We start from the raw sequence: 25222 nt of genomic DNA on the forward strand, positions 1-25222 counted from the left end.
AAGGCTATGAACAATTGTACCAGATCATCAATGAATGGCAGCTGAACAATGGAAGAACTAATGTGGTATGGTTTTGCTGAGTCCCCACCCAAATTTCACCTTGAATTGTAATAGTCCCCATATGTCAAGGGCAGGGCCAGGTGGAGATAATTGAATTATGGGGCAGCTCCCCCCATACGGTTTTCATGGTAGTGAATAAGTCTCACGAGATCTGATGGTTTTATAAATGGGAATTCCCCTGCACATGCTCTCTTGCCTGCTGCCATGTAAGACATGATTTTTCTCCTCATTTGTCTTCCACCATGATTGTGAAGCCTCCCCAGCCATATGTAACTGTGAGTCAATTAAACCTCTTTCCTTAATAAATGACCCAGACTCAGCCAGCCTGCCGCTATACTTTATTTCTAATTCAGAGAGTTCATTCTCAGATCTATCCAGGGTGTCCTTCGAATGGCTCCCCAAATCCAACCAAAGCCTCTTCTTACGAAGTCATCGACATCTGTCTCTCAGGCCGGGCTTCTTCAAAACAAAAGGCGCTTCTCCCTCACCGGTGCTCAGGCTCAGCAAAGGCTTAGGCAGGTAGGTCTTTACTAGCAGAGTGAAAACAGACTAATACACAATGAATGAATGGAAGCATTGGAGGTGAATGACAGCACACTCATTCACAATGGCAGCATCCCTAATAGGACCGCTGGCACTAGCCATTGGCATGGGCTGGTGAGAAAGTCTGCTTAGGAGGCCAGATTATCCATCAGAAGGCTTCCTGTTTAGCCCAACATAAGCAAAGGGACATTGGCTATTCCTGAAAGAATCTTCACAACAAACCACTGTAGTTGCTTCATATCCCCTCATTCCTGCTAAATTCTCTGTAGCATGCTATTATGTATATCTCTTCATTCAATGCTTTTAACAAAGCAGAATCATAGGAAGAATAGGTGTTTTTTAATCTACATTTCATGAGTGACTAAAATGACAGTCCCGGCTGCCAGATTATGTAGAATGTCCCAGGTCACGCAGTTTCCTTGTGGGGAATCGAGGGCTCTCTGTTTACTGGATGGGGTTAACCTAGGAGCTGAGGGTTAATCTGGTAATCTGACCTCTTTTCTGCATCTATCCTACCCTGTGCCTCATTACATAGGCACACGCATGGGCTGGGGCAATACGATCAGGCATTTAATTAAGCAGATATCAAGCTCAAGAGGGCCCTATTTCCTCTACTGTGAACCTAGGAGCAATAAGGAAATGCAGGAGCCTGAGGGTTGAAGCACAAATTTAATAAACATTTCCGCCATTGCCTGGAGCCTGATTTGTGTCAAGGCCCAATGACTTCTTGAACTAACTTGCTGAGTGATTGCAAACTTCTATGAGAGCCTCATGAGGGATGGCACTCATTGGAGGTTGAGCATGTATACAAACACAGGCCCAATTGGATGGATACCCTAGCGCTCTCTCTCTCTCTTTCTCTCTCTCATTTGCGCACATGCACACACCCTCCTCACAATGCCATAATGTCTATGTAAATTGGATCTTTAATATCCTTCAGATAAATGGCTTCAGAAAGAACATGGATACAATACTCTGTCTCTGAGTTAACATGATAGGCTCTGCCTCCCAAATTGGCTCAGAGAAATTAGCAGGAAGGAAGGATCAGACGAAATAATAAACCTGCTTACCTGCTCATTAATTTAATCTCCCCCCCACCACCCTCTCTTCGCCTTGTGGTTTCACTACCCGTAAAATAACTAGATAACTTCGAAGTCCTAGATGAAAGAGAAACTAGGTCTGGAAACTCTAAGATTAAAGGAGAATTTGTAGGATTAGTCTTTGATTTTTTTCTGTTTCTCTCTCTTTCTCCCTCTCTCTTTTATTTTTTTTTTTTCTTTTTATCTCAAAGGTGATGGAAGAGGCTTCCCTCTTCTTTTCACCTCTCTGCTGAGCTGGTCAGCCTGAAGCCTCCCCTGGGGGACAGAGGCAGAGCTCACAAGGAACTTGGGACCTGGGACAGAAAGTGCAGAGTAGTAGGGCTCCTCTTAGTGACATTTCCCACAAGACATTCAAGGGCATCTGTTGTTTGAGTAATGTATGGGCACAGGAATCTGCTTCCTCCTTATTCTTTGAGGACACCCTCTTGCAGATTCTTGGGTGCACTTCCCTATACCTCCTTTCCCAGGTAACTCTCTCCCTTAAAGAGCCTGAGATGAGTAGAAAAGACCCTGACCTACCTGGTCTGCACAATCTTGGGAGATTTCAGTGATTCCATTATGTCTTCCCAGTCCTGAGAGCCAGACTGTGAGCATCTCCAACATTGCTCTACAAGACATGTTTCAAACAGTTGCACCTAAGTCACAAAGCACCCTCCCTAGGGCCACTCCTGCCCCTGGTTATAACTAGCAAACACAAGCCAGCCGGCTGCTGTACTTTATTTCTAATTCAGAGAGTTCTTTCTTAGATCTATCCACTCTTCTCGGGAGCTCCTGGCATCTCAGGGTAGTGAGCACCTCCCTGAAAGCTCTGGGTGACCAGTCTTTATTCATTGCACGTGTGCCTCCTCCCCAAAGTCTAGCGTGAAGAAATCGGACAAGATACAGAGATCCTCTACTCCACCGGGGGAAAGTGAAAACCACACAGTTTAAGAGAGATGGGAGAACAGAGAAGCAGCAGCAGGCTCTGTTCAACAGATGGGCAGCCCAGGGTGGCGAGGGGGAGAAATGTGCCCCAGAGCAGCAGCTTGTCCCGGTGCTCACATAGGGTGTCCTTCGAATGGCTCCCCAAATCCAACCAAAGCCTCTTCTTACAAAGTCATCGACATGTCTCTCTCAGGCCGGGCTTCTTCAAAACAAAAGGCACTTCTCCCTCGCCAGTGCTCAGGTTCAGCAAAGGCTCAGGCAGGTAGTGACATCAAAGAAGGCAAAAGGCCAGGGAGCAAGTGCAGTGCTGTAAAAATGAGATGGGAATTGAAGCTTCTCTAGGCATCTGGATGCAAATACCTATGAATTTTCAAGCCCCATATGCAGAGGTACCCCTGTGGCTGATGTGCCGCAGCCGTTAGCTGTTATCCATATTCAAGCTCACAGGCCTCACTTTTGGAAGGAAAGTTACTCTAGTCCAGAACAGCAGCACCCAGGAGTCTTAGTCTCATAACTTCTTCATATTGAGGCCCCAAGAGCTCATGTTTGTGTAGGTTTTGTCTATTGATATTTACTGTACTAGATATTAAAACTGAGAAAAGTGGCTGGGTGTGGTGCTTACCCCTGTAATCCCAGCTCTTTAGGAGGCTAAGGTGAGCAGATCACTTGAGGCCAGGAGTTCAAGACCAGCCTGGGCAACATGGTGAAACCCTGTCTCTACTAAAAATACAAAAATTAGCCGGGTGTGGTGGCAGACACCTGTAATCCCAGCTACTCTGGAGGTTGAGGCAGGAGAATCACTTGAACCCTGGAGATGGAGGTTGCAGTGAGCCAAGATCACACCACTGCACTCCAGCCTGAGAGACAGAGAAAATGACAAAATATTTGTTAATTCATTTAAAAATAACATCTATCATACATGAATATATACAATAGTTTTTTAATTTTCCAAAACAAAATTAGTGAGAACAGTGGCCTTGTTTTATATTCACAAATCTCTTTAATGGCAGCCTTAATAGAAACCAGCTAGATTCATGTATCTGCTTCTGGACGCACCCTGTTGTGATAGGCTGTTTTGTTGAAGTTCATAAAAAAAAATACAGCCTCACACAGATATGTATTTGGAAAGGGGAGGAATAGCTTAATAATCTTTTCTGATAATTGTGGGTATTTATGGAAATTACATTAAAACTCAAAAAATGGTGCTTTCTTAAAGGTTACAGCTTGGAATGAGAAACCTTTTCATATAATGTTACATTAAAATCCATTGATCTATCTTACACTTGAAATGGAATTTTTGCATCATGGATTGATCATCTGGAAATATTGGTTCACTGAGTTATACAGATCTTGCAAATGTTGATACATTTCATGATGCAATATTGGAAATCCACATTTGTCCATATCGCCTCAGATTGCGTCAGAAAAGTCTTTTAACTATTTGGAAGTTCCCAGTGCAAGGGCCACTAGGATTCAGACCTTGTTGGAGAAGGTGCAATTACAGCCTGCTGGAAGGCAGAGAAGTTCTTTGGGTTGCCTGGACCCAAGCTGGACCATAGTCAATGAGCTGAGGCTGGGAAACAGGAACTGGAAAACAGGAAACCCCTGCCGAGGCACCTAATGAAACATACAGGGAAGCCTTCTTCAGGAATGTCGTTGAGCTAACTGGTAAGCCAGCTAGGGAACCTATGGAACTCCCCAGGAAGGTGCCTCCTGTAAGGCTGCCCACAGGGAAATGCTACACCATGCAGGAGAGCTCCCTGGGAAGCCTTCCTCTGGGATACCAAGGGAAACCACCTAGGAAGAGGTGCCAGGCTGCTGAGGATGAGCCCTCATCATCATTTTACATAGCAATTGTTGGAGATTAACTTTATAATGTTCTGTTTAGGTGTTATTTAGTAGTACCATGGCTAAATTTAAGGAGATGTTAATATACCCAGCAACAGATACAATAACTCTTGAGACTATACATCTGTTTAGGAAAAGGATGAGAATTTCACTAGTTCAAAGGATAGCTATAACTCATTACGCAGAAAGACAGTTGTTTCAGTGTCAAACAGAAGTTCAAGTGTGTGCAGAGGTTGTGTAAATAAAAGGGTGGACTATGCCAGTCATCAAATTATTGCTGCTCAGCTCCAAGGCTACCTTCATTCCTGCTTGTGATACTGGAATGTGTCTTACTGGTCAATTGGAACTTTTTGTCAGTAGACAGCACTGGAAGAACACTGGAGGAGGAAAGGGCTTTTCTTCCTGGTTCCAGTGATCTTCTCAGCTTTCTCCTTGGTGCATGGTAGCCAGCAGTGCATGGGATACTAAGTGATGTCATGTTTATTGGAGCTGGCATCTCCCCCATTACCAGCTTCCCTTGGCACCATGGAGAGTGGCTTTATGGAAAGTTCACCCATCAGTGCAGCTCCTCCCTGGGGGCAGCCTCTTAGGACCACAGAGAGGGGCTTCTTGGTGAACCCTGTGTGTGCCACAGCTGGGCTTCCCAGCATGTTCACCAGCCTCCATGACAGCTTCCAGCAAATTCCATTGACCATCACAAGCAGTTTCCTGTCTGCCAGGCCTGGCCTAGTGACTGTGGATGGGCTGTGGCCCAGAGTAGCTTCCTGTCATGCAGGGGGCTACCATGATACCAACTCCAATGAATTCTGACTCCCAGCCCCCACTCAAGTTTCTTCCTTTATTGGAACTCTCCCTTAGTCTTACGGTGTTCTTTAGAATTCTCTTTTATTCTTGCAAATAGTTCATTCTTTATGTTAAACCTTCCCTATTTATATGCGAGGTGGTTTTTCTCTCCTGACTAGATCGTGACTGATACAATAGGAATATAAATTTTCACAAATTCTAATATGCTTAAAATCTTCAGTCTTATCTATGGCAACAAATACTGTCAGTCATTTTCCCTGAAGTGACAGTCTCACTTTGTTTATCTGTAAGAAAATATTTTCCAAATACTCAAGTCTGGTTAGTCATAAATTGTCTATCACTCATCATTTCAAGTAAATGGGTGTTTTATTAAGAAAGTGGCTAGTTCAGCTTGCAACTCAAGTGCACATGTGCTTTTCCTCAAGATGAACATATTTAGCATAAACTGTTTTTGCATACTTCCCATTTTATTACACAGAATATTAAATAGGCATGTACTCAAAGGTCAAGATTTAAGAAAATTAATATTTTTACTGCCACATCAGGGCATTCTTGAGTAAAAGTGATTTTTTAATTCTACAATAAAAAATTCTACAATAAAAAATTGCATTCTAGTAAAAAATATAATGTTCAGTATTAAAGTTTGGTGCCACGGCCTTGATTTGGGCTAAGCAGTTTACAGTTTTACCCATTGTTGATGGTGTGCCATCAGTGTAAATGTCAACACAGTGAAAAAGGTAAATAGCATCATGAAAATGGTTTTGATCTCACAGAACCCTGTAAAGGACCTAGGAAACCCCAGGCATCCATGAGCCACACTTTTAAAGGTAAAGTATATATGTTTGGGCATCAAAAAGACCTGAGCCTGAATCTTGACTCTGCCAGTTTTTAACTAGATGACCCTGGACAATTTGCTTAACTATGCCTTGGTTTTCTCATATATAAAATGGGATTCATAAGACTGCCTCCTTCACCGGGATATGTAAGAATTAAATGAGATATAGTATGGGTATATAGCATAGTTCCTAGCATACAGTAAGTTCTTAATAAAGAGAGATTATATTGAAGAGAAAAGAGGAGGAGTGAGAGGAGAAAAAAACATAGAGTCCTGGTCATTTCAGAGTGGAGGCATAAGGAGACCATTATGGCAAAAGTGAGATTGCAAAGTTGTGGTGGGTAAACCCGGAGCCTTGAGTTCTTTCATCCTGTCCCCAAAAATTCTTGAAGGAGGAGGAGCCAACTGGGTGAAGAAAGAATCCCAAGGGTGGGCTCACCCACTTCTGGATGCTTTTTAGAAGGTAACCCCAGAAGGGCTTTATATTTCTTAGGAGAATTTCCCTTCGCCCCTCAATAAAGACAGCCACCATGTGAGAGATGGGGGATGGCTGAGACATCTAACTAGAGTCTAATTTGGGACTCTAACAAAGTGCTTCATGCTGCCACTAAGGTGCAAAGGGTGTTAGAGTACCAGCCTGGTTACAGTACTGAAGTTCACTCCTTCTGTTCTGCGGCATTCCCCCTGGTGTGTCAGGAGACACTGCAATCTTCTCTCAGAGAAGTCAAGAGAGAAAAATCTGCAACACAAAACAAAGGCACCTAGGTCAGATTCCGCAGTTGTATCTTAATTATTCAGGAGTTGCTTCCATATTTAGCAGTGCTCAGCTCCAAAATATGAATACTATCTTATGACTGCTAGGCAGGGTAACCCACAATTAGCCAGGCTGTTTACAGTGCCCTCTACTCCCCTTTTCCTTCTCCAGCCTTCTGAGAAAAAGGACACTCCATAACAATAAATGTTGTTGTTTTCAGCTAATTCCTAACAATAAATACAACTGACTTTTATTGAGAACTTGCTTCAGTCTAGGCATTATGCTAAGTGTTACACACACGACTTCATTTCATCCTCAAAACAGTTTGAGCCCATTTTAAAGACAAAGAAACTGAGTCTCAGAGAGGTCAACTGGTGTGTCAAATCTGCACAACTAGTGTCAAATTATTTTCTATCTGACCTCAGAGCTGGTGTTAGTAGCACTTTTCTCTCCTGCATCTCAATGTAAGTGAATTTTCACAGTAGGTGAGTGCATTTCCTCCTCCTTCCATCTGGCAGTTGGGGTCACAATTCTTCTTTGCTAGTTTGTCTTGCTTCCATACCATGCTGAAACCAAGTGGTTTCCTTCAGTGCTCAGTTTCTTGTTGATAGCTTTGTATATATTCCTCAAATAAATTCTCACTGCAAAAGTCTTTTGGATTCCTCCTCTCTTCTTGTTGACTTTCCTGACTTCAGCTTGCTCCCTTGCAAGCGATCCACCATGCTGTTACCACCACAGCCTTTCTAAACACACCCTTCCTTCCCTCACTTAAATGCCCTGATACTCCCCAGCTGTGACTAAGACCACATTCTCCAGCTTGCTATTCCAAGCACTTGGTTGCCTGCTTCCAGTTAATCTCTCCAAGTTCATTCCTTCCTCCCCTGCCTGTCTCCTATGCTTCAGAATCCCTGATGGACCCTCCAGCCTCAACAAGGACTGTATGGTATTTCTCTTTGTGGCACTGGTGCCTAACGCCATTCTTGGCTCATGGTAGCTGTGCAGAACATGTTATTGAAGAAATGAATGATGGGTGCATGCATGGATGATTTTTAACAGCAGTTATCTTATGCCTCCTTGAAGCCTGCTTAGTAAACATTTGCTGAAGGATAGCTTCCAAAACTTTTGGATTCACTTTGTCACTGTTCTGAGCACCTTAGTTCCAGATTTTAATAGCTAGGCCCTCCCGGTCATCTTCATCCCTTCCCACTTTCATAAGGAGTGGAGAGCCACAGCCCCTCTCACCAGGATCAGCTCCCCATGGGCTGCACCACCCTGTCCCAGGAAACCTTCCCATCCTCCTATGTTTGCATTATGGAGAGTCACATATGTGGAACATTGGCTTCTCCACGGAGTTCCCATCTCCCTGCAGGAGCCCCCAGACTTCCCTCCCCACGCTTTTCTGAGCTGTCATCTCTGTGAAGGCAGCCTTTACAGAGTAAGCACCATGCAGGTTAGGAGTGCTCCCAGATCCACTTGGACATTTTGTCTTGGGTTGTGTGGAGGGAAGTAGCAGAGAGACGTTGCAGCAACAAAGGGCTGAGTGCAAGCAATGGAGAGGTGGAGAGTAGGCATTTGCTTCTTAACATCATATTGTCCCTTCAGAGATACTAAGGCAAGTGGCTTATCTGGAGGCAATGTAGCCAAGGCATCTCCAACATGGAAGGTGTTGTGGAGCCAGAGGCCCTTCACAATCACATGGAATATCTGTCTATCAATCGGTCAGCACCCGTCAGGAGCCCAGACCTATACTAGGCTGGGGGTGGGAATGGGCAAAAGAGACACGAATGATATAAAACAGGTAAGTCCCACCCAAGGACAATATTATCCAAAATGAAGACATCACAGCAGACATAAGGCAGCGAGTCCTGCGATGGGCATTATTCCAGGAAGGGAGAGAGCACTGTGAGTCATGGGGTGTGCTTGAGCTGAGGTGGTGAGTCATGAGGTAGGGGTGGTGCTTGACAGGGAGTAGGGGCATGCAAGTGGGTAGCACTTTAGGGGGCTTGCATGTAGCCAGGGTGTCTACCTAATCTGAGCCTTGGGTGTGCACAAATGGCAGAAGGCTGAATTATATCATGATTACAGCTTTTTTTCTTTAATTTTGTTTTTTTAATTGACAATAATTGTACATATTCATGGGATACACAACAATGTTTCCACATGATGTATAGTGATCAGATCAGGGTACTTAGCATATCATCATCTCAGACATTTAGCATTTATTTGTGTTGGGATCATTTAATATCCTCCTCCTAGCTATTTGGAACTATGTATTATTGTTAACTATAGTCATTCTACAATGCTATAGGACACCAGAATGTATTCCTCCATGATCACAGCTTTCTAATTCTTTTCTGATAGACCGTCTTATCTGGTCTCACTGGCCAAAACGCAGCCTTGGAATCCTCTAGGATATCACTAGCAGTTATTGTGAGTTCCAACCTGAGAATCAATTTATTTACAATTCTTGAACCCATAGCAACAAGAATAAAAAAGAAAGAGAATTTGGAAGTTATCTCATGGGGGGAATAAAGGCAAGTGTGAAGGTGCCTTAGGGAGGGGAAGGAAGAGATAAAACAGATCACTGCTTCGTTTATGCCCCAAGTACTCAATGCATTTACCAACCAAAACATTTTAACTGCTTATTTTATGCAGTTGTTTGCTATCTCAACCATGAGTCCTTCGAGAATTAGTTAGGAATATCTTATTTTCTCTTCTATACCCAGCATTTAGCACGATACCAATATCGATAGACAAAAAATATCAATAAACATATATTGAATGAATAAGTGAAGGAATAAATGAATGAATAAATAACTGGTGGTCCTGGAGAACGAAAATGGTGATACCACGGACAGAAATGGAAGATCAGGAAGGAGAGCCAGAACACTGTAACAGAAAGCAATATAAAAGCAGGTTTCATCTCAACATGAGAAAGAACTCTACAGAGGCCAAGAATATCTCAAGAAGCACTTGGCTTCATGGAAAGGTATTCACAGTGAGGATAAAGATAGCTGCCATTTATCTCATGTTCACCTTATGCAACCCTCACTGCAGCCTGGTTACACAGGAACTATTACCATCCCCATTCTACAGGTGGAAAAAATGAGTCTCCAGGAGGCTTTGTAACATGCCCCAAGCGACAAAGCTGGTAAGTGCAGAACACAAGCTTTAAACCCCAACTGATTCCAGGACCTCACTGTAATTGCTGCCCCTCAATAACAAAGTTCAGACCCTGGGAGTGCATATCTGATGGCTTCATGCCCTCATCCTCTCACTCCTCACCCTGGTGTTGTGTTGCTCTCACATTGTAAACAGCCTCCTCCCTCAGACTTCCTCTTCAGAGACCAGCCCATTACCAGGTGGAGAAACACTCCTCTGGACTTGATGCTGGTGTGTCTTTGACCCATCCTCAAGGCAATGGGGGCGGAGAGGCAGGGGGTTGCTTCAGGGGCAGGTCTAGACCTCTGTGCCACTTGGAACCTGCTATTCCAACATGGCCTTGCCTCCTCCTTCTGATAGCTTCCCAGGGAGTGTAGGGATTCATCTTGCACAGAGAAGTTCAGCCCTTGCCCAGCTCCTGAGAGTTAGCCTCTCAGCCCTTGGAATATCTGCCCAGTAAGAGCACCTTTGTTTTTACCTGAGGTCCCTGGTCTCAGTCTCAGATTGACCTCTGGAGGGGCAGGAGACTGAGGTAAGCCATGCAGGAGCTCCATGCCTACATGAGCAACCCCTGATAAAAACTAGACACCAAGGCTCAGGTGAGCTTCCCTGGTTGGCAATGCTTTGTGTGTGTTGTCAACATCATTTCTGAGGGAATTAGGAGCTGTCTGCTGACTCCACTGGGAGAGGACAATGGAAGCCCACACCTGGAGCTCTACTGGACTATGCCTCTGCACCTTTTTCCATTGCTGATTTTCACCTGTAACCTTTTGCTAATAAACTGTAGCTGTGAGTCTAACAGTTTTGCTGAATTCCACGAGTACTTCTAGTGAATTACTGAAGCTAAGAGTGGTTTTGGGGACCCCTGAATGGCAGTCTTCTTGACCCCCATTGTTCCTGTCTGTTCCATCTTATCCCCTTCTGCTTCGGAGCTGACCCTGGCTCTCTGCCTATTTCCTTGCACCTGCCTCTTGGACCTCTCTGCCTTCAAGTTTGCATTGCATTGTGGGATGGCACACCCAGTATCCAGCAATCAGCCTAGCCAGGCCCATGGCCAGCCCTTGCTCCTAGAGAATCCGAACCCAAACCAGAGCACTTATCTCTTCCCTCCCCAGGGAAAGGGGTCCAGAGAGTGACCCACCAAAGCTGAGCAACTCCTTGACCTAGAGACATCCAGAAGAAGGGGTGAATGATGAACCCGATGATCTTTAAGCTTCTTCTCAAATCCTATGGTGCTCATTCTTGGATGTGTCCATTTAGTTTGGATATTTTGAGTTTGAGGCAATGACAGGATTTTCAAGTGGAAGCGTCCTCTTGAATGCTCACAGAGATGGCTGGGGAGATAGAGGTCGGTGGGAGAATATTCTCATGATCGGGCCCTGCTTGGAAGACGAAAAGCCTGCAGGGAGCTCAGACTGCATACAGAGGCTTAGGAGTCCAGGAAACCAACTAGTTGAGCTGCCTTTCATAGCATAGCTGTGGCTTCCCAGAACTTGCCGGGGAAGGCTCCCCTTTCCTCCCTGCCAATTTCTCCACCCCACCTGGCACCAAAGGGCCTAGCCTCCAAGTCACAATTAAAGCTGTGCAACGATGCTAATTGCTGTATCTGACCTCCCTTCGGATAACAAGGGAATCCCTCTCCCTAATTAGCCCTGCCGCTGGTAGACCAGCAAAGCCAAATGTTTATTATGGGATGAATGCTCTTACCGTAAATTTTGACATATGCTGTGGAAAGATGTTGGATAAATAAGACTTCAGAGGCATGGGTTGCTTAAATAATGAATACCCACTGCTGTGGGTGATGAGGGTGGAGGGGAGCGAGGCAAAAAAGAAGCAAAGGATCCTGGATCCATGCTCAGAGCCCAGGAACAGACTTGGTTGGGAAAGAAGCAGAGGGAGGGATATGGCAATGCCAGCAGGAAGGCTAGGGTGAAGAAGAGAGTGTGCTGGGCTCCACACTGCACTCACTGCTCCTGTTGTCCTGCAGAAATGCCCTCCCATCCCCCACACCCACTCACTTCCATTCATAGTCCCCTGGGAAGCAATGACAAATGGCTTGTGAAACAAAGTCAGAGGGGAGGTAGGAGAAATTTCCTCCCCACAAAGAATAAAGCCAGTGCCTGTCTGAACAGGCCCTGAGTTTACTGTTGTTGATGTCTTGCTTCTTCCCAGGGGAGTGGAGAGTGAGTACGTGGAAGCCTAATCTTGCACTTGGGCTTCCTGGGGTGGCCCAGATGTGCAGAGAAAATCATTGCACCCAATCAAGGACCCCCAGCCCATGACATTCTGAAGCACTGAGGAAAGGAGAATGCTGGTTTTATGGTTTCCATATATACCCTTCGGGTCTAGCTCTGGTCGAGCAGACCACACACTATGAAAGAAATGTCCTTAGATGTGACTTATGCCTGGATTTGGAAAGACTCTGCTCTTCCCCCATCCCATGGGCTCAGGCCCAGAAGGCTGATCCACAAGCAGATCTCACAAAGATGGCTGTGTCTCTTTCAGTTCCTCAGTTTCCAGTCAATGAAAGAGAGAGACATCCTTTCATCTCAGTGAATGGGGTTTGTCCAACAATTCTAGGTAGATGTCAGGGAGGCAGAGGGACTCCCAGTAACTGCACAGACAGCCAGGCTCTGGGGAGACCATGCTTGTTTCAGACACATGGTCCAGCCTTTGACCTCCACTCCTCAAGTCCACACTTCAGCTACTGGTCCTCTGCAAATAGGGTGGCTCATGACCCTCACCTGTTTCTCTTCAGAACAAGCCCAAATCTCAGTGTCTTACAAACAGCAAAGGTGTGTTTCCATTAATGATACATGTCCCATATAGGTCAGCAGAGGCCTCTGCTCCACTTGGTCACTCAGGGATCCAGGCTTTGGAATTTGCTATGGCCGAGAGGAGACAGCTGGAGGGCCATTTGTTGGCTCTTCTATGCTTCAGCCTAGAAATGACATGAGCTGCTCATGGACCAGACCTAGTCCCATGGCTCCACCTTAGTGTGAGGGGGCTGGGACACATTGGGGAACAATTGGGAAGCAGCACTATTTATGCCCCAGACCATGTCCAAGGGGCTGGAGCAAATTAGCTTTCCTAGTAGTGCCTTAGAGCCTCACCTTCCTCTCCTCCACACACCTGCACAGGATAGGACCAGAGGTCCAGTGGGTACCAGTCTAGATGGCCCCTCGATTTACAGATGGAGAAACTGAGGCCAAGCAGGTCGTGATTGGCTTGGTTATGAGCCCCTGCCAGGCCACCTCCACCAGCTGCTTTCCAGGGCAGTAGTGATCCTCCAGCGCTCTTTCCCTTGGCCTCTCCTGGTTTGTCCACTGGCGCCTTCTCCCTTGTAATTTTTATTTCATTATTCTCCTCTCCTCATTCTGAGGAACTTCCAAATGTCATTCTTTCTTTAGTTTTTCACCTCCACAGAGCCCTCCTTTTCTTTGTCTCCCTCCCTCAGGCAGGCTCTTTCCCTGTGAAGGGCTCTTTTTTTCTCCTCCTACAGAGCACACTGACCTTTTCCTCTTCTCCGTAGGACAAAGCCCGGCCTGGCATGCTCCTAACGGGAATTGGCTCTAGAAGTTCCGGTAATTGCTCTGTCCTTATTATTGAATCTGTGAAGCCAGTTTTGGTCAGGGCAGCCCCTCCCTTTCACCCACTCACTTGCTGGAGTCAGACTGCAGATGGGCTGCTAACGAGGTGACCAATTAATAAGCGCTAAATAACCCCAAAATGGTCTTTTTCTCCCTGGCCTGATTTTCAGGCCCCTTTGTTCCTCCTTGGGAATCTGTCCTCTATGACAAGACCACAATGGGGACTATTCCCAAACCTGACCCTGTGAGATGCTGACGCACTGAAGCCGCGGTCACAAGACCCTGCTGCCCAACTCCTTTGCTCTGGGGGTCATGGGAGCAAGGAGGGTTCCTGCCTCTCAGGAATAGTAACACAACTACCCTACATCATTGACCACTTACTGTGTGTTATATAACCCTGGTGAAACCTTTCATTTACTCATTCCTCCAAACAGACATGAATTGAGTACTTCTGAGGTGCCAGATACTACACAGGCCAGGCAGTCTGAGCCTTAGACTTGGGTGAAAGGGACCCTCACCTCAGGGCTTCATGCTTTGAAGCACATTCCTGATAATTTTCCAGGCCCTTCTCTGGTGCCTGGTACCTATTGATGCTGCCAGTGCTGACCAGGTAGGGACTTCTGAGCCCTAAGTGAGCCCTGTTCCTGTTTCTTCCCACCCCTCCCCCCCTCCCCTCCCCATCCCCCAACACACACGGCTTACCAGATGCTCTGAAGCAATTCTAGGAGACTGGACTGGTGAGCACATTGCTCCCTCTGACTGACAGTATTTCTTCCATGTGGTCCCATGAAATACTGGCACTAGGATGGTGCTGGCTTCCTCACTCAAATTGCTTATATAGACAGAGGCCCCACGGCAGAGGAAAAATGTGCCCAGGACCCTACATACCCTCCTCATGGCCTTGACACTAGAGATATGGTGGTGAGAAAAACAGAAACAATCCCTGTCCCCATGGCAGTCATAACACAAACATCAATCAAATGAGGACCAGAGGCTATGATCAAAGGTATCTGAGACTCCACAAGGGAACTGACCAACTGAATGAAGAAGTTGCTACTGTCAGCTTCATTTTACAAATGAGGAAACTGAGAAACAAAGATGTTAGATTCCTGCCTGATGGCCTGTGCTAGTAGGACCAGAAACAGACTGAGGAACTTGGTTCCCTTGCGTCCCGTTAAGTATAGGACTTCCTCCACCTGCTCAGGCTAAAGGAGGAAAACTCTGGCCTAGAAGCAGGGAGATGGTAGTTTTAAGGACAACTTTACCAGCAAGTGAGAGAAAACTCAGCACAAGCTGACTCATACAAAAAAAAGAGAGGAGAGATAATTGGCTCTTAAGGAATCTCTTAAAGGGTCCAGGAGTGTTTGTCTTCAGGTATGGCTGGATGCAGGTGCTCAGATGATATATTCCCAAGATCAATCACCTTCCCTCTCTCCACTATCCTTTTTTAAAATTGGAGCATAACTTACATACAGTAAAATGTGCAGGCCTTAAGTGTACATTTCAATGAATTTCTACACAAAAAAAATTACTACCCAGATCAAGCTACAGAATTTCCAACATCCCATAAGGTTTCTCTTTGCCTTACCATAAACAACAATTCCTTAAGGGTAGGCACTGTGCTAATTCCTATCACCATTGTTTAGTCTTTCCTATCACTGGTTTCATATAAATGGGATCATAAGGAAGTATTCTTGTATGACTGACTTTGCACAGTCAAAATCGTGATTGTGCAATGTATGCCTCAGAAGTTCGTTCTTTTCATTGCTGAGTACTATTCCATTATATGCATATACCACAAATTATTGTTCATAAACACATAGACTGTTTTCAATTTTGGCTCTTGTGAGCAAAGTTGCTATGTGCATGTCTTTGGGTCAAAAAAAGCACTCATTTCTATTGGGTACCTAGGACTAGAGTTGCTGAAAAACAGAGCCTATGTATGTTTAGCCTTTGTGGAACTTTCAAATAGTTTTCTGAAGCAGTGATCACTATTTATACTCCCATTAGCATTTTTAAATTGGACTTTATGTCTTTTGCTTACTGATTTCTATGAGTTCTTCATATATTCTGAATATTACAGTGCTTTGTCTGATACATGAGTTAAAAATATCTTGTCCTAATCTGTAGCTTGCTTCTTCTCTCTCTTAATGGTGTAGTTTTATGAAAAGAAGCCCTTAATTGACTAAAGTCCAACTTAACATTTATTTTGTGTTTACTGTTGTGCGTGTACATATTCATGTATATCCTATTGAAGAAAACTCAGATGACTCCAAAGTCATGAATATGTTCTCTCTTGTTTTCTTCTAGAAATTTAATTGTTTTAGCTTTCACATTTAGATCTATGATCCTTCATGCATTAATTTTTGGAAATGATGTCAGATAGAGGTCAAGGTTCATTTTTTTTTCTGCATGAATATCCAATTAACCCACACCATCAATTAAAAAGTGCAACTCTTCCTCTCCTGAACGGTGGTGGAGCATTTGTTGTAAATCATGTGATTGTATATGCGTCTCCACTTTCTTTCCTCTTTATTAGCCACTGATGTGGTCAATTTGTGTGGTGGCAAGATCATCCCCTGTAACCCTAGGCTTACATCTAATCACCTTAGCAGTTCCAGGTGAAAAGCACACCTCTTTCCCATCACTAGTCCCAGCATTGCACTTGGCTTTCCATAGCAGTCTTCCATCAGTCCCTACGGTCAAATGCTGAATGGCCAGAGTTTGGTCACATGCCCATCCCTGAGGGTGGGGCAGAGGATGCAGAGAATCCCACCCAAACCTCTGGACTGGAATGGAAAAGGGGTGGTTCTTCAAGGAAACTTGGGATGCTGTTACCAAAAGAAAGGGAAATGGATGCTATTACCAAAAGAAAGGGAAATGGATGCTGGGACAAACAAAACAAATACTACTTAGACTCCATGACCACTGGGCTCCTCAATCTTTGAATCTGTCATTCTCCTGTGCTAGCTTAACTGTGGGGTGCTTCTGGACACCAGACACTATGTGAAGCACTGCAGGTGGTACAGACTGCTTTAAGATTTTGTACACAGCCTGCCTCGATGACAGATAAGATGAAGGAAAGCTGAAAAATGCCCCAGCATGACTGAATCTCCTGGCTTATCAAGGGACCCTGGCCAGTGTTGGGCGCCTCCGAGTTGCCACCATTAGGCTACCCAGGGAAGGCAGGTCCGTAGAGTTTCACATCATGCCTCATTTCACCAGGTGTGATTTCCAATGAGACATCGCTCCACTGGGGACTAATGATGCGGGGAGAGTAGAGCAGGGAGGCTGTGATTTCCAATATGCACCAGCCAGTCATTACTAGCAGGAAATGGATTTTTGCTGGGTAATCAAAGTCAAATCCCTCACTTTTCCCACCCCTAAGTGCCCCTGCCACTGGCCCCCATCACACGCAAGGTGACTTCACTCTGCCCTGTTCCCTGAGTCCTCAGCAAACCAAAGTCCAAGCCGGGCTCCCCACCATTCCCCTTTCCCCTACCAAGGAGACTGGACATACCCTCTCCTAGGATACCTGGATTCCTGTGTGGGAAGGCAGGCTGTGTGGAGAAGCACAGGGAAGGAGGAGGGGTGAGGTCACAGGAGGGAGGTCTTCACCTGGCGGGGAGTGCAGGGGAAGTAAAGCAACAATGTCAGAGGTTTAATCAACCTTTGAAGACTTCACAGTGTTTGGACAGAAGTGTGTGAATAATATTCATTTGGTTTGGCACCTGTGCACACCACTGAAAGGAAAACAGCATTTTGTCGCCGTTGTGATGAGGAGCAAGCAGTCTAGGGAGACAGGCTGCACATCCTGGCAGCTGTGAAGGTGGGGTTTTTTTTCCCCTTTTCTTTCCGACTCACTGTGACGCTCTGACTCCTTGAAAATCCAGTGGCTCTTGAGTCAACGCCTGACATTCCTTTTTCTACTTCTCCAGACAGAGCGGGGACAAGAAAATACCTGGCAAGGGCATTCAGCCAGGATGGGAGAGGGCCTGCCACCAGCCCCCTGGGTGGCCATGAACAAGTGGGATTGTGCCTCTGGGCCTCAGCTTCCCTGGGTGCCATAGGCAGATAATCTGCCTGTCCTTCCTTACTCCCCGCTTTGGTGTGAGGGTCACAAGAGAGGTAACCCTGAAAGTCAAGAGGGTTATTTGAGGGTGAAGCCATTCCCCTCCTCCTGAAAGAAGCCCAGTGCCTTCAACCACTAAGACACTTGCCTCAAGTGGCATCTAGGGACCCAGCGTCTTGGATGAGTCCTTCCTCTCTTATTCCTCAGTGTTCATGCAACTTCACCATCCCTCATCCTTATTTCCCTCACACCCAGGACAGTCAAGTCTCCAGGGTAAAGAAGAATCTCTATACCCCAGCCACGGACATTGTTGAAAGCTGGGAATTGCCAGTCTTTGCTCTGGGCTCCTAGCCCAGCTCCCCAGGCACAATGGATTCTGACAATCATTCCTGTGCTCACGCTGCCCCATACCATTAACTCTGTCTCTTAGGGACACTGCAGCCTCCTGTAGATCAGAGTTCTCCTTCCTATTGTTGACTGATCCATCATGGCCATGAGGCTGCCTTGAAAAGACGTGCCGGTGCTGAGAACTCTAGACCTCCCTAGCCTGCCTGTCAGGGTTCTCCTGAGCCTTAGCATTTTTCTCTCCAGTGAGCGCTCTCTCTTCCTTCCTAGGGTCCCCCCTGACCCTCATCTCTTCCAGCCTACTGTTCTACTGAAAACCTCCCCTGCACCCTCTACCTCTCTTCCCACCCCCTTTCCTCCCTCTCCTTCCAATCTTTCTTCCTTTATCTTCCCCCTTTCCTTCCCTTCTCCCTGATTTTTCTCACCTATCCACTCCTTCTCCTCCCATCTTAGGCGGTCACTCCTTTTTTCTTCCCTACCCCACATCTCCTCGGTTTTTCATCTTCCAAGACAACTATCTCCAGAGAACTGCCGAAATTCCTCTTCCCAGCCAGCGCCAAAACAATTCTAGTGTCGGGCTTTCTAAACTATCACGACTGGATAGTTCCTAAACACACATCTCACACCATGCACATGGGATCCAGGACCTGCCGGAAGGTCTTGTGGCTGGCGGTGACACACGTGCCACACACAGCACAGATGAGCGCACCACACTAGTCACACAGGATGGGACTGTTTCCAGCCCCCATATTCCATCTGCTGGCAGCAAAGTGGAGCTACTGAGATTTAGAGTGGACGGACCCTTATTAATCACCTGGGCCCCAAATTCATTGCAATCCCCATATCAATACTCATAATATAGCTTGTTTGCTGTTCAAACTTATATATTTTTGAATATTAATGCCTAATATTATTTCAGTTGCTTCTATGTTGGTTGGTTGGTTGTTTTACTATCTATACTATTGTGTACATACTATACTATAGTATGATATAGGATACTATAATATAGATACTAATAAATATTAGCATAGTAAATACTAATAGTATATACGTATTAGTATAGTAAATACTAATAGTATATACATATTAGTATAGTAGAGAGTATAGATACTAACAAATATTAATATCTATATTATAGTATCATATATCATACTATAGTTTAGATATAGACTATAGTATAGATAGTATCTATAGTATAGGGTAGTATCTATATTATAGTATTAGATAATATGTAATATTAGATATTAATGTCTATCTAGAGAAAGGACTAAACTGGAAGAGCCACAGAAACCCTAAACAAAAATAAGAGAAAGAAACTGCTCTACAGGGTATTAAAAATAGTTTAAAACCATCATAGTTAAAATAGTCCATTATTGGCGTGGGAAGGGAGAGACAGCTCAATGGAAAAAATAGAAACCAGAAATAGGCCTAAATATAAAACATAATTCAGCCTATGATAGAGGTGTCTTTTCAAATCAATGGAGAAAAAGAAGGACTTGATCAGCATTATTTGGGGGAATTGTCTAATTCTGTGCTGTCTAGTACAGTAACCACTAGCCATAAGTGGCTCCTGTGCACTTGAAATGCCACCAGTCCAAAATATACACTCTATTTTGAAGAGTTGGTATGAAAAAATGTAAAATAGCTCATTAATAATTTGTATCTAGATAACGTGTTGACATGATATTTTGCATATAGTGGGTTAAATAATATATCTTATAATTACTTCTGCCTGCTTTTTACTTTTTTAATGCGGCTAATAGAAAATATAAAATTATATACGTGGCTCACATTGTATTTCTATTGGATAGCAGTAGTGTAACCATATGTAAAAAGTAAAATTAGATCCCTATCTCATTCCTTATACCAAAAATAAAATCCAAATACATCAACGATTTAAATGTAAAAATGATGTCATGAAAGAAAATACAGATGATTTATTTTATTATTTTATTTTATATTCCTGGAGTAGAGAAGATCATTGAAAACACAAAACTACAAATCTTTTTAAAAGACTGATAAATTTGATATAAAAAGTAAAATTGTTTGTGTGCAAAAAGACCTTTAATAATATCAAAACACAAGTTTAATAGGAAAAATATTTGTAACATATAATGGCAAAAAGTTAATTTGTTATGATAAGAAAAGCTCCAACAAACCATTTAAAAAAATATGAACAGCCCTATAGAATTGTCAAAGGATATAAATTAGCTATTCAACGAAAAATAGAAATTAAAAATCATCAATCTTGAAACAAGTGGTAAACCCATAATGACTGTTGACTTGGGGTGATCTACTTATGGGAGTTCATGATATAGTCTCTCTACTTTTGCATATGATTGAAATTTTGTATAAAAAATCATCAAAGTGCATATAAAAATGCTCAACTTCACAATTAAAGAAATGAAAACTTGAAAACAGAACACTATTTTCTTCCAGCAGATGACAAAACCTGAAAGATAATAAAGGTAGCAGGATACTAGCTCCCTCATTGTGGTGGTATAAATGTGTGCCACTTCTTTAAAAGACAAATTTGGCAATAATTATCAAAATTGTCAATGCATATATCCTTTGACCCAGAAACTGTACTTCTAGGAATTTGACCTACAAAATCATAAACAAGTATACAATAATAGTCAATGCAGTATTACAGTAGCAAAAAATACCAACCAAACAACCTAGAAGCAACTGAAATACCCATCCACAGTGACTAGAGAAGTAAACGTTGACCCAGCCATGCCATGGAATTATGCAGATATTAAGAATGAAGTAGACCTATGTATACTGGTATGGAAATATCTCCAATCTGTATTAGTAAGTGGAAAAAAAGGAAATTACAAAAATTAACTGTGATATAATTCTATGTGTAATTTTATAAAGATATAATTATGTTGTAATCACAACAAACATTTCTGGAAGAATCAGTCATATGTTAAAGTTAGTTACCTCTCAGTGGTGAGAAGAACTCAGGAGTAGGGAAGAAAACTGTTTAATTTCTGTTATCCTTTTATGATGTTTGAACTCCTTTTTTAAAAAAAAACATGCTTTGAAAAGATGTCCAACATCACTAATCATTAGAGAAATGTGAATCAAAGCAACAATGGGACACCTCTTCATATCCATTATCATGGCTATTGTAAAAATATATATATAACAAGTGTTGATGAGGGTGTGGGGAACTGGAATCCTTGTACACTGGTGGCAGGAATGCAAAAATGGGACAGCCACTGTGAAAAACGGTGTGGTGGTTTCTCAAAAAATTAAAAATAAAATTACCATGTAAACCAGCAATTCCACTTCTGGGTATCTATTTGACATAATTGGAAGCAGGTTCTTTCCATTTGTACACTCCTGTTCACACCAGCATTAATGCACAATAGCTAAAACATGGCAAAAACAAAAGTGTCTATCAACAAATGAATGGATAAGCAAAATGTTGTATATACATACAATGAAATATTATCCAGTCTTAAAAAGGAAAGAAATCCTGGTACATACTACAACCTGGATGAACCATGAAAACATTATGCTGAGTGAAATAAACCAGGCCCAAAAGGCAAACATTGTATGATTCCACTTATGTGAGATACCTAGAGTAGTCTAAATCACAGAGGCAGAAAGTAGAATGGTGGATGTCAGGGGCTGGAGGAGAAAGGGTAAGGCGGAGTTATTGTTTAATGTGTACAGAGTTTCAGTTTTGCAGGACGAAATGAGTTACGGAGATGGATGGTGATGATGGTTACACAACATTGTGAATATATTTAATACCACTGAACCGTACACTTAAAAATGTTTAAGATGGTAAATTTTATGTATATTTTACTACAATAAAAACAATTGAAAAAAGTTCATCTACTATTTAAAACTTTCAAAGTATGGTTTTAAAAATTATCTAGTCTAACCCTTCATGGTTCAGAAAAAAAATTGAAACCCAAGAAGGGGTGCGTTTTGGTTGCTATTAACAAATTACTCCTGAATTAGCAGCTTAAAACAACAATTTTATAGCGTTTGTAATTTTGCAGGTCAAAAATTTGGGGAGAGTTTGATGAGGCAGCTGTGACTTAGTGCTGCAGTCACACATGGGCTGGAACTGCAGTCATCTGAAGGCTGGGCGAGACTGAGTGGCTCACGGGGTTCATTCCCACGGCCGGCCTGGCCACTGGCCGGGAGCTTAGTGGGGCATGGCCTTGAACAGGAACACCTCTCCAGCATGGCACTCTCAGGGCAATTGGATTTCCTACATAGGGGCTGTTTTCCCCCAATGACAGTGTCCCAAGAAACTCAGGCAGAAGTTGCACAACCTTTTCCAGCCCAGCCTGGAAAGTCAGACAGCATCAATGCCACTGTTCTGTATTAGTGGAGTCACAAAGCCACCTAGATTCGAGAGAAGAAGACACAGATCCACCACCACCACCTCTCACTAAGATGAGTGTTAAAGAAGTCTGTGGCCATGTTTAAAACCACTGCAGGAAGTAAGTTACCCAACAGAACAAAGAGTGGCAGAGGCCAAATCGAGAGCCGTTGAGCGCATCCTCAATGTGACCTCCCTGCCTCCAGCTCAAGCTACCCAAACATACAGACTCCATCCTAGCAGGTGAGCTCATCTAGGCCCAGTAGCTGATTTCAGGACTCCAAAGTTCTTCCTCAGCTCTTTGTCCAGCAAGGCCCAAAAGGAGACTTTGGCCCCATTTTATGCAAATCTCTCATTCTCTAGAGGTGTCCTCTGGGCAGACACAGGAGCAGACAGACTTGCAAGGAACTCCTATTGTCATCCATTTATTAGTCCAGGTAAGGAACACTGGGGACTCCTGGTGATAGCTTCATTACTGAGTCATGCCTGCCTCCCCTACCCCACTCGCTCTTCCCCCTCCTCTACCCAATTTCTCTGCTCACCCCTTTTCTTCCTCTTCAAAAGCCGTTGGCAGAAATTGTCAGGCAGTTGATCAGATTTATTCAATTTAGACTTAACAGACCTGGGACTCCTATTTCTCCTTCAAGTTCATAAGGTTTTTGATTCCATTTACAGGTTTATTCATTTATCAGTTATTCATTTCAATTCACTTTAAACACCGGACATGGGGAGATGGGTTCAGGGGAGATGCTCATCATTCATTGCTGGGGCTCCTTGGAGAGTTGTTGGCTGTGCCCATTCCATGTGGGCCGTGGCACTTCCAGGCATGGAGAGCTTTAAAGGGACAGGACACCAAGTCTGCATATTCCGAGCAGGGTGGGACTCTCAGGTGAGCTTGGTCCTAGTGGCTTGGTGCACTCTTGGGTGCCTATGGGATCCCCCAGACTGGGTGGTACTTCCATTTTCTAACTTAGCAAATGCCACCTTTTCAGATCGGGAGCTTCCTTGCAGTCTCATTCCTTAGGGGTAATAGTGAAAGGCCCCATTAGTGTCTTCTTGCACAATCCCAGATCAAGAGCCCCAGGCTCAGCCTCTACTACCTGCTCCCATCATTATGCCCCTCCATATATCTCAGGAGAGGATGCTGCCCCAATCCTCCTAGAGTTAAGGGGTCTCCAGGCCTCCAAGGAGAAGCAACAGGAAAAGGAGTCACTGGGGAGATCCCCTTTGCTCTTCACAGGGAGGGCCTACCAGCTGCAGAGTCACCCCACCCTGGGGCCCAGAGCCCACCCACCACCATCAGGAAACTCCTTCACACATCTTCTCTCCACTCTCCAGCAATAATTTAAGCCCATTCATTCTCCATCTGCCATCTGTCAATCATATTCCGGAAGGAAAAAAGGGGTAAAAACCTGTTATTTGAACAACATTATTAAGCCTTGTTACTCTGATTAATTCCCCCCACAAAAGATGTGCCAGATTCTTCAGCATTCCTCTGATGAACATATGCCTGTTTCCCCGTCCAAACTCCCCTAAAAAAAAAAACAGACCCTACCACGCCCCAGCCCTGGTATGTGGGCTGGGCCCAATCCATCCCCTGCTCCCACGTGGGCCTCTGGTTCTGGGTGGGTAAAAGACAGAGACAGTGGCACTCAAGGACCCTTGGCCCTGGAGATGAGAACACAGGGAAATGGTGTCCAGTAGCAGGGGCCATAGGGAATAGCTGGGAGAAGCGGGACATCCCCATGTAACAGAGGGGTGATGTCCCGGCCAGACATCTGCTAAAAATCAATAATTGTCCTCCCTGTCTTTTACTCTCACAGACCATCTGAACATCCCTTGGCCCTGATAGCCCTCTACAAATTTTCTTTCCATTTATTCCACCCAGAACCAGTTCCTCTTGTTTGCAACCAAGAACTTGCCCTCTACTCCAAGGAACAGGAGGCCAAGACATTCTGTCCCTAGGACCTGAGCAAGCAGCTAACAGAGGATGCCCCTGAGGTGCCAGGCCTGCCCCACAGCAGCCCTCCTGACAGCCAGGCTCCACCCCTGGGTACAGGCAAGCCGGCATGGGCACCGGAGGCCAGCACCTCACTCAGCTGCCCAGGCAACTCCATTCCCATTCCCGTAGCTAGTCAAGCTGCTGGTGGGTTGACATTGCGCCCTCACTTGTGAGGGTCCTGGGACTTGAAGAGTCTCAGAATTTTTTGACAAGATGACATGTACAGAGATAAAATAGCTATAGTGCTTCCTGCCTTTAACCTTGAACTTGCCTCATACATCCTCCAAACACACACATGCACACACGCGCACACACACCATCTTACCTCAGAACAAAGACAGGCAGAGCCCAAGTTCAGGTAAAAGCTTATGGGAGGTCAGCAATGCCAACCTTCCGCTCCCACCTGAGGAGGACTCTGGGAGGTCCCTTAACCTCTCTCAGCAACAGCCTCCCTGGCAGGAAGACCAGGAGAGGGACCTTCCTTTATCTGCTCTGTCTGTGAGGAGAGCCCGGGATCCAAGAGGACATTGTCCTGAATGCTGTACACAACAGACGCTGCACACAGCTGGCCCTCCTTGCCCACCCTGGGGCTCTGCTGGAGAAAATGAATGTCCTTCGAGAGGCTGCATATGAAATGCAACTGTTCCATCTTGCTGACCTTCTTAAGGAAATAGAGAAGACAAATTTTTTTTTTCTTCTTGTCCCTGAAACAATATTCACATGAGCCCAGAAAAAAAAATTGTGATGTGACTATTTCTCCTTTCAGATAGCTTGTTCCAGAGAAGTCAAGAAAAGAGGTAGGGAAGGGGAGATCAGAACTTGGAACTTTCTG

The 25222-nt window shown here is 44.5% G+C and overlaps 1 long non-coding RNA gene across 1 annotated transcript in view; it reads right to left on the reverse strand.

Annotated features, from left to right (window-relative positions):
* Nucleotides 1-392: 392 nt before the first annotated feature.
* LOC129393412 (uncharacterized) overlaps nucleotides 393-25222 on the reverse strand; it is a 133800-nt gene continuing 108970 nt past the window's right edge. Inside the window, exons 2-5 of the long non-coding RNA XR_008620270.2 lie at nucleotides 6748-6853; nucleotides 3250-3484; nucleotides 2223-2310; nucleotides 393-609 (exon numbers count right to left, since the gene is read on the reverse strand). This is a non-coding gene — a long non-coding RNA (uncharacterized LOC129393412). The remainder of the gene's footprint in view (nucleotides 610-2222; nucleotides 2311-3249; nucleotides 3485-6747; nucleotides 6854-25222) is intronic.

The sequence above is a fragment of the Pan paniscus genome, chromosome 9 (assembly GCF_029289425.2).
Source record: "Pan paniscus chromosome 9, NHGRI_mPanPan1-v2.0_pri, whole genome shotgun sequence".
NCBI classification, from domain to species: Eukaryota; Metazoa; Chordata; class Mammalia; order Primates; family Hominidae; genus Pan; species Pan paniscus.